The following is an 8,820-nucleotide window of genomic DNA, read 5'->3' on the forward strand; positions in this document are numbered from 1 at the left end:
TAGTATATTATCGTGTTCCTGATCTTTATCCTTATTGTGGTCCTTGTTCTTTTTCTAATAGTCCTTTTCGTGCTTCTGGTCCTTTTAATCCTTATTGTGGTCCATGTCGTGGTATTTATCATTATCCTTGTTGTGGTGTTTGTAGTGTTTCTTGTAATATGTTATCGTGGTCCTGATCTTTGACCTTTGTCATGGTCCTTACAATGTTCCTTGCTGTCTTTTCGTCGGTCTTCATTTGTTATTTCAAAATTAATATTTGTTCTATCTCTTTGGCAAATGACTTTACACAGTACATTTCAAATGTAAACATAAACGATCAATGATGTAAAAAGAGACCTACACCAGAAATAGACAACTGATAATATTTTGCACTGGTGTGTACTTTTGAGTAGGATGAAAATAGGTCTACGCATGCATGACCAGATGTCTTCCTGGTTACGTCGATATTGTGCAAACCGCGCTGTAGAACTTTAACTTTCAACGACCAAGAGTCGTCTCATTTTCTATTGGGGAGCTGTACATGACAGGCAGTAATATATAACACAATTTAGAAAACATGTATATGTTATGAAAGAGGAATGTCATGACTCAATGACTGAAGAAAGGGGAATGTTAGCTTGTGCATGTGGCACAACCAGCAGTGACACAGCATCATGCTGTTGATATCTGTAGTTTATAGTTTCTTTTGTGTATAATTATATTGCTAAAGACGAGTGGCAAACAAAGTACCTCATCAACCAAGAAAAGATCAAGTTACAGCCAGTGACTGAGGCACATAACCAAGAAACTTAAGATACAGTGACATGAACAAGAAGAATATTGTAATTGAAATAGGTTACAATGTTTTACAAACGTTTCAGAAGACAACAGAAAAACGCTCATTCAGAACTTTAATTTGCTTACATCTAGAAATGAACAACGTACCAGTAGCTACTTATCTGGTCTAATAGAGACTGAACCAATTGCTCAAAGAAGGCCTAGGAAAGCCGAATCAGAAGCACAGTTTGATGATCAGAATTATAGGTACAAGGTTAGAATACAAGTAGATGGGAATATGGTCGAAATATGTGTGTGTTACTAAACTTTCCTATCCATCTTCGGTATTTCTAGGAAACAGCGAGAGACTTTACAAAGACATCTTAAGACTGGTAGATTACAAGTGATAGACGGTGAAAACATACAATTTGACTGAAAAAACATCCAGATTCAATACGTCATTCTATTGGGGATCACATAAGATCCTTAAAAGATAGACAGAGCATTATAGTCTCCATAATTCACAGAAAGTTTACTTGCCAGACAGCATGTCAGTTAAGAAAATGTATGCTATGTTTATGGAAAAATATCCCAAAACAATTTATGCATATCTAATATATTTCCACTAATGAAGCCTACTACCATTGACAGATTTCACTGTTCTCCTTCAACATACATGTTTTGTCCAGTGGACATTCTGTTTTCTATACATACCCAGAGACAATTGCACATAAAGCAGCAGATGAAGTATGTTCTATGCTACATCATTTTATATTGTGTGAACATGACAAAAATATAAAACACCTGACAATTTTCTGTGATTCTGCATGGGGGCAGAATAAAAACTGGACAGTTTACCGATTTCCCCACTTTGTAGTTCACGATGCCAAATGCCTAGTTTATGTGAAAATGATATATTCCAATTTATGGGTACTCATATTTATGCCTGGTTGCTTCAATCTTGTTTAAAATGCTTTAATAGTTAACCGTGGTAATATCGTTATCACGTTTAAGGAGGAAATCTGTTGCACCATTACTTATCATGATTTCTTTACCGTAGTTACTTGGCGGGCAGTTATCTTGCTGTTATTCGTATTTGCAGCAATTGAAATGTAGTATCCTGGTGGGAGTGACTGAATGTGTTATTCTTTTGTCTGCCGAATTTGTGTAAACAATAAGACTCAGCTCTTCCGTTTTGTTACAATTTCGTTAAATTTAGCCTCTATTATGGAAGGAAATCGAGTAAGAGCGCCGAACTTCAGTAAACGTGAAGTGGAAATGCTCATCGAGCTTGTAGAGAAATATAAACATTTAATAGAAAATAAGAAAACGGACGGCATTTCACTAAAAGAAAAGGACGCAACTTGGCGAAAAATTGCAGAAGAATTCGGTTATCTTTCTGGTAAGTTATTAATTTATATTTATTTGTATGTATGTATTTATTTTCCTGTAGGATTGTAGAACTTACGTAATAACTTTACAGTTAGAGGATAAGCCTAGTTCATCAACAGGTACAATTAGTATAATGCATATTGTAGATCTACAAGTAGTTGAAATTACAGCTGTAGGCTTACCTAATTTTTTAGTCATATATTCAGGTGCTGGGTTTGGATAAATTTCAGAACACGGATACCTTCCTTCTACTTTACTCCAAAATTCCAACCTTGTCCACACAAAATAAATTATTGGCACTGAAAACTGCCTTTTCATAAGTATGATAATGTGCATTCGACAAACACAGATAAATCTGCTATTTTAGTATTTTAAGATAATTGTCAGTGAGGTAGCCGTATACTGAAGTTACTACGTAGACATGGTATTTCCCTTGGAAATAAAGGCAGTTTATTAAATAATCTCAAACTCATAATTATATAATTATGAAAGTGACAAAAAAAATTGATCCCTTATATGTAACTGTATATTAACATTGTATTTTTACTGCACAGAAGAAACACAAAGGACTTATGTGAACCTAAAGCCAGCATACGAAAACTTGAAGCAGAAAGCGAGAAGGGATTCTGCTAATGACAAATTAGAAAGATACAAAACAGGTGTGGAGGAATTGGCGGCCCATCAAAATTAGATGACATTGGTGAACATATCCTAGACATCATCAAACCAAGTGCTCCTGTCAAGAGTACATACAATTCCGATGCAGCATATGGAGGTAATGAAATAAGCAATAATCATGCAGGTCATATTTATTCATACAACTATATTATGAGCGCAAGCAATGTACAATGTTATACTTTCACTACTTAGCTTGAATAAGGAAAACACTCACTATTCAACTAACATCACAGGACTATGGCAGTATAGCCTACACTTTCAATTATTCAGCCCAATTCACTGTCTCACTCAGTGGCTTTATAATATACTTACTTAGTACATACGAGGAGCATCGTTTCAAATCGTATTATGTCCACCGGTGGACAAAATTGAGTTTGATACATTTTCGTATGGTTTCAGATGCGATCTTTCACGCTATGAAATCTGATTGTATCAAATCGTATTCACTAACAGTGTAAATGACTGCTTAAAAGTAGCGGTTGTTTCAAATCGTATTCAGTCCTTCATAGTGTCTGTTTCATATTGTATTATGTCCAATATTCATGTTATAGAATTGGTAAAAATAAAATTAATTAATTACTTTCTTATGTTGGTTATACTGACAATCTGGCGCACTTTTCTTGACAATTCTACATATTCAATACGGACAATACAGTTTTTTACTTGTGAGCTGGTTGTATAACAGATACAGAAAATAAAAACCCATACTTCTATGTCTGGTCAGATCAAGCTGGCAGAGGCTCTGTTGAGTTTGCTTCAGGCCTTTGTGATTTTCTGGAAAAGTTTGAGTTCTCTCCTGATAATAATAACTTGAGGATTTTTGCAGATGGCTGCAGAGGGCAAAATAAGAATGCTCATGTTGTGCATTCATTTTCTTTCTTTCTTATTAAGAAAACCTCCTCGGCAGTTAAAGAACATAACACTGACTTTTTCCAGTAAGAGGCCACTCATTCCTCCCCGCTGACACAACCTTTGGAGTTTTGGAAAAACACCTTCGAAGGAACTCTGACATTCTGATATCTAAAGACTATGACAGTATTTATAAGTCTGTAGGTTTCGTTCATATTTTAGGTGAGGAATGGTGTGTAAGAGACTACAAAAGCACTCAGCGAACATTTTAAAAATATGGGTGGTATCATTGACATTAAATGAATTATATTACAGAAGTCAATCACAGATGAAACTGTTACAGTTAAGATAAAATGGAGCCAACATATCTCTGTGATGACCCGTCCAAGATTTTCAGTCTCATTTTAAAAAAAGGGAAAAGAATGCGTCTTGTTCGTGAACCATCAGTCATTGAATCATTCAGCGGACTGGATGAAGAAAAGAATAATTTATTAAGCAAACGTTTTGGGGATGATTGGAGGAGCATAGGAGATTTTGATTTCTTTGCTAGCATCATTGATGCAGATGCTGTGGTAACTGGCAATGAGGACAATGGTAATATGGCAACTTATGGCTGTTTAGAAGGAGGAGGAGGATTCGAGAAAATGTGAAATAGATTTAAACACCATGAAGTCAGTCAGATGAATGGATGTTATGAATACCCTGTAGGCCTACATCAAAATTTGTTTAATATGTCGATTTCTTTTGTATTAACAAAATAATGTTTTATTGAATAATAACAATAATAATAATGCTTTTTATGCATTCATTTATCTAATTAAAGACGCTATGACACCATGATGAACACCCTGTATATCAAAATGTTTAATGTGGAAATTGTAAATTTTATATTAACAGATAATGTTTTTCTTTAATAATAACAATAATGATTGCTTATTTTATGTATTTGTCTCATTAAGGGATTTTGATTACGTACATTAGTACGATTATTGGATCAAAATGTATTAAGTCCGACACATTTTCCTTCAATTTCAAGAACAATTGAAAAGTGATTTCATTTTTTCAGGTTCCTAGATGTACACCTCAAGCAAAATAACTTCACATTTTTCATTTCGTGAAAAATTACCCAGATTAGGAGTAATCAGTTTTTCGTTGTTTCTGTAAAATTTTGTTTTGTGGACATAATATGATTTGAAACGATGCTCCTCATACAGAACTATGCTTTCTTTTAGTTGACAATGTATCAACTACTCAGTTAATTAGCGTCAATGGAATTGGTGATAGGGAGGTGGTATTTGACGAGATGAGGCTGAGGATTCGCTATAGATTACCTGACATTCGCCTTATGTTTGGGGAAACCTCGGAAAATACCCTACCAGATAATCAGCTCAAGCGAAAATTGAACCCATGCCCAAGCGCAGCTCCAGTTCAGAAGGCAAATGCCTCAGCCATGTGAGTTACACCGGTGGCTGGAACTATGCTGAGTACTAAAACTAACTGAGGTGTACATCTTCCTTTTGCGTAACATATTTATAGTTTTATAACATAATTTTGAACTTATTTTGAATAATTATTTTAATTTTCAGAACCTATCACTTCCCAGGGTATGAACTCCACTTCATCATTTACAGGCACTACTGCACCGACACTATGAAGGACGCCTTCCTTAGTAGCAGTTTTAGAAGACTTTGTTAATGTGAGTAATATAGTAGTTGAAGTTCACAATTACCCTTTATTTCTTTATTTAATAAAAGGCATGACTGAAACCCAAAAGCATATCATATAAAAACTTTGCTATTTTGTAGCATTGCGAATGAGTAGGAAACAACTATACTGGAACTGGAATTATATTGTGGTTTTGAGTTACAGGGATGTGGCAACAACAAATAATCACCATATCATGTTTGTTACTGAACTATAATTTTATTCATGGAATTAAGTTAAACATTTGTATTTTAGGGAGAGTTCTTTATGCCTGTGATTGATGAGCATGACGGAGGCGACAACATGACCTCTGAGCGAATCACTCCTACACAACTTAACAGGGAGGTAATAGTTCTTAGATGAACAGTTTTGTTTTGTGTTGGAGTTCAATCCTTACATTTGAACTTCAGCGATATTAGATATCTACAATACCTGAAATTACTTAAATTCATTGTTTCAAGTTTTAAATACCTCTTACACAGATTAACCTACAGTATTTTAATTTTATTCTGTTACGCAGTATGTATTAAAATAAGATTAATAGAGCTAACATATAAAGATCTCATAAGGATGACAGTAAAATTCCTTTTCCAAAACCAACACTTCTATTTCTTGCAGCGTCATTCCACGGAGACCGTGAAAGAAAGTGGAAAGAGGAAGGTTTCTGCTACAGACTCCATTACAAATGCCACAGAAACGCAGCATGAACTTCTGAACAAGGAATACCAGCTGAAAAAAGAAGAACATAAATTATTAAAGGAAATAAGAAATGAAAAATTAGACTTAGTAAAAATTAAGAAGGAGGTGGCAAGAGAAAAATTAAAATTTTGGAAATATAACAATGCAAATTATTAAGGTTCATTTCAAATAGGTAGTTTGAATAAAGACAGTTCACCTTACCTTTACATAAAATGTCTGTTGATTACAGCCCTTCTAATAGTTTGTCCAGGATTATCATCATCTCAGTTGTTTAGATGCACAGCAGGTATCTGTTGGTTGCCTCTGGCTTGGAATTTTATCTTGCTGGGGAATCAACTTAAGAATATGATTGACTTCAGGGTCTTCAGGAGGTAAGTTTTCTCGAGCTGCAATAGCAATGTTGTGCAGCACAGCTGTTGCCACTATAATGTTTGGCATATTTTGTAAATAGCATCGAAGGCCCACAGATAAGACAGGAAATCGTCATTTCCAGACACCATACTGTCTTTCAACAGTGTTCCGAGTAGCTTTGTGAGCAGTATTATAACGCTGTTCTGCTCGTGTACCTGGATTCTGAAGGTTAGTAAAAAGGTACGACTTATGGATAACCTCCATCTCCTAGAAGATATTCATTTGCTATTTCCCTTGTTTCCAGACAGACCCTCAGACGAAATTCATGGAATATAGTGCTGTCATGAGTGGAGCCTGGACATCTTGCTACTATGTCTCTGATAGACAGATTACAATCGCAAACCGTTTGTACATTTAGTGAAAAATACCCTTTCCTATTTCTATGCAGTTCCCCATTTTCCTCTTCAGGAGACTGAATTCTTATATGAGTGCAATTGAGAGCACCCTGGAAAGCCACTAATTCTAAAAAAACCTTCCATGACTTCCCTTTGCTCTTCTTGTGTGAGAGGAAGTTTGATAAATCTTGGTCCTAATGATGTAATAGCATCTGACACTTGATGCAGCACACAGTTGCTTTACCAACATTATTAACGTTATCAATCACTTGAAGGAAGGATCCTGTTGCATAAAACCGAAGAGTGGTTAGAACATGATTTCTCGGGAAAAGAGGTCTGTTTCTCTGAGTAAGAAACTCAAGTCTTTCACCTATTAATTCTAACAGTGAAGTCACAGTTTCTTTCGTCATCGAAATCTTTTTTGAAATGCAGAATCATCTAAATCTTGAAAGGGATCGCCCCTCTCTCTCTCTTTTCTATCTTCGTTTTCCAGATATTGCAAATACACAAGATGAGGTGCTAAATCCATATAGGTGATTATTCTGATCATGGCTTCTGGATGCAAATGCATGCAATCGACAATATAGGTATCTAGGGGGCTGTGATATATATTTATCTCGCAGTCTAGATGCACAAAAATTAAGAGGTCGGCTGATGACCGTATTTAAAAGGTTTTTGCAAAGCTACTGTTAGCTTCTTAAACGCTCGCCAATGACCGGTAAACTTTTAAACCTGGTTACATGTCCAAAAACCCTTAAACAATCTTGGTGTAACAGAAATTCTACTTAATCATGGTAAGTTACTAATTTTACGGCAGTAAACTCGTAACTGAGATTGAAGCAACCTGCCATTAGAGTGCGATAGAAACATGACACTAATTAATCAAAAGTTTCCAGCCAACATGCCAGAAAGCTGGGCAGATCATTTCAGGAGTGCCCAAAATAAGCCCTCATCTTTTCACGTTATAGAAGTCGATCAACCAATGACTCGTCAATGGATCAAGTATTTGACCCCAATGTATCAAAAAGTATGCCCTTACAAAACAAGACAAAAAAGGGAGCACCCACGATTCATGGACTACAGAGACACAATGGCCACTGGAAGAGACCTGTTGTAAATGCTCCAAGAACAACTTTACACTTACCAGCAACATCAGTGAACGAGTTTGTCCTTCCAGAGAGATTATATGAAGACAAGTTGAAGAGTTATATTAAGTTGCATAACATACATAAAGATTATGTTTTTATCTTAATTTATTTTGTATATCTATGTACAGTCTCCAAGGAAAAATTTGCTGATTTGCAAGTTTTTAGGTAATTTTGTGGACCAGAAGGAAGATTCTTTATTGATAGCCTGCCTCATCATGATTAGAGACACTAATAAAAACATAAGAAACACTAGTAGAAGCTTGGTGATATAACAGAGAGTGTAAAAATGACAATACTGAAGTTATGATACTACTAACATTCCCCACTACTTTCTCTTCATATTATGTTCTATTTTTTTGTACTTACAAAAACTTTGTTAAAATTTTCATTATTATGTAGGTATGATGCCAGTACATTAGGCTAAACATGATACATATCATTTCTATACATAAATTATTGTAGACAATATTAAAAGTTAAAACTTTCAAATTGGATTATCTCAGAATGTTGAAAATATGACATTCCCCCTTTTTCTCATGTACCTTCATATGATATTAATTTTTAAGCCAACATAATTCTCTGTTATATTTATAATTTATTTCTCCTTTAATAATAAGAAAGGTTTAAAACTATACGATTAAAACATTTTTTAAGATATTTTATGTAAGTTATTTATCTCTTTTCTGGTTTTATTTTATCCTAATTGTTTACATTATAAAATCACGTTTGCCTTCTATTCGGCCCTTTATATAAAATTTACAGTTTATGAGTTTACAGTGGTGCTCCTGACTTTATGGAGCCAAAATTTGACTTTTTCCAAACAAACATCATAATATTAATAAGGAATG

At 34.7% G+C, this 8,820-nt stretch overlaps 1 long non-coding RNA gene across 1 annotated transcript; it reads left to right on the top strand.

Moving 5' to 3' along the window:
• The first annotated feature begins 1,901 nt into the window (after positions 1–1,901).
• Positions 1,902–7,409, top strand: LOC138699374 (uncharacterized). Its single transcript, XR_011331991.1, has 5 exons — positions 1,902–2,158; positions 2,703–2,923; positions 5,262–5,371; positions 5,635–5,724; positions 5,998–7,409. It is a non-coding gene; the product is annotated as an uncharacterized lncRNA (long non-coding RNA).
• Positions 7,410–8,820: the final 1,411 nt, after the last annotated feature.

This window comes from Periplaneta americana, chromosome 1 (genome assembly GCF_040183065.1).
Source record: "Periplaneta americana isolate PAMFEO1 chromosome 1, P.americana_PAMFEO1_priV1, whole genome shotgun sequence".
In the NCBI taxonomy this organism is placed as follows: Eukaryota; Metazoa; Arthropoda; class Insecta; order Blattodea; family Blattidae; genus Periplaneta; species Periplaneta americana.